The sequence below is a fragment of the Cyprinodon variegatus genome, unplaced genomic scaffold, assembly GCF_000732505.1.
Source record: "Cyprinodon variegatus isolate N-32 unplaced genomic scaffold, C_variegatus-1.0 Scaffold472, whole genome shotgun sequence".
NCBI lineage: Eukaryota > Metazoa > Chordata > Actinopteri > Cyprinodontiformes > Cyprinodontidae > Cyprinodon > Cyprinodon variegatus.
In genome coordinates this window covers 319,131-320,900 of record NW_015150925.1, presented here as the reverse complement: position 1 = coordinate 320,900, position 1,770 = coordinate 319,131, and positions in this window count along the sequence as shown.

Below are 1,770 nucleotides of genomic sequence, written 5' to 3'. Positions count from 1 at the left end.
GTCTCCTGTGGAAGGTGTCCTGTGGAATGTCTCCTGTGCGGTTCTGTGCTGCAGCATCATGTAATTCCTCCTGCTGACTGCTTCTCTGCTCTGAGCTCTGAATGAGTCCAACCCACAGAGAGCTTCCTGTGTTTAGGTTCTGGTACCATCAGAACCATCAGAACCTTCAGAACCTTCAGGTTAACTGGGTTCTCCACAGTGATCTCCACCTGATGGTGAAAACAAGCTGATAAATCTGAAATCAAAGTGACGTGACTGTTAATCTGCAGCATGTTCTTCTTCTGCTGCACCAGAAACGTTCACAAGTTTGAGCTGAGAGAATCTCAGCCTCGCCTGATCTGCTGCTGATGGTGATGATGGTGAGAATGGTGAGAATGGTGAGAATGGTGAGAATGGTGAGAATGGTGAGAATGGTGAGAATGGTGATACATTTCACAGCAGACAGAAAAGGAAAATGTCCTCAGAGGAAGAGAAGAACGTTGGATGACAGACGCTGTTGGACCTTTGATTGAACGGCGCTCTGAGGCCAATCATGGTGGCTGAAACTTCTCAGAGAAGTCGATGACATTAGAGCGCTTAGATGATGATGATGATGATGATGATGACGATGATGATGATGATGATGATGATGATGAGGATGTTGTTGTTGAGGCCGGTCCGTCTCCTTCCTTCCTCTTCTGTGATGGCATGCATCTCAGAGGAGGTGTGAAAATGACGGGTTATTTTGGTCTGCGGCGCTCAGACTCTGAGAAACTCTGAGCTGCAGCTCTGCTGCTTGTGGGATTTGGTGAGTTCTCACTTCACAAGAGCCTCGTTAGGATAAGCAGGCGTGCAGCAAACTGAGAGGGAGGGCAGGGGTCAGAAAAGCTTGTCTAGATCCGCTCCAGAGGCCGGGTGTGCAGGGAGCCGCTTGTCTAGATCCGCTCCAGAGGCCGGGTGTGCAGGGAGCCGCTTGTCTAGATCCGCTCCAGAGGCCGGGTGTGCAGGGAGCCGCTGGCTGCAGAGAAACACCAACCTGCAGATTCTTTAATCATTGCTGCAGATTTCATGTCTTTCTGTGCAGAAAAAGCTTCCTGACTCTGAAAAGAGCAGGATTGTGATCAGCTGCAGCTTTAAAGAGAAGGAGGAGAGGAGGAGGCGCTGCATGATGTAATGCTGTTAATAACGGCTCCTCTGGTGAGAGGAGAGACGCCTTCACCTCCTCTCAGGGTTCAGACCCACAACTTTCTCAGAAGTAACCAGCAGCTTGGAGCTGAGCCATGATGGGAGCTCCTTCCTCCTCCTTCTGGCTTCAGNCTGTTCTCTACATCCAGTCTACATCCAGTCTGTTCTCTACATCCAGTCTATTCTTTACATTCAGTCTACATCCAGTCTACATCCAGACTGTTCTCTGCATCCAGTCTACATCCAGACTGTTCTCTACATCCAGTCTACATCCAGACTGTTCTCTACATCCAGTCTACATCCAGTCTGTTCTCTGCATCCAGTCTACATCCAGACTGTTCTCTACATCCAGTCTACATCCAGCCTGTTCTCTACATTCAGTCTACATCCAGTCTGTTCTCTACATCCAGTCTGTTCTCTACATCCAGTCTATTCTTTACATCCAGTCTACATCCAGCCTGTTCTCTACATCCAGTCTATTCTTTACATTCAGTCTACATCCAGACTGTTCTTTACATCCAGTCTGTCCTCTACAGTCTGGCCCTAACCCCACAGGCTGGATTTGAACCCGGGTCGGCCCCATAGAGGACTAAGGCCTCTGTACTT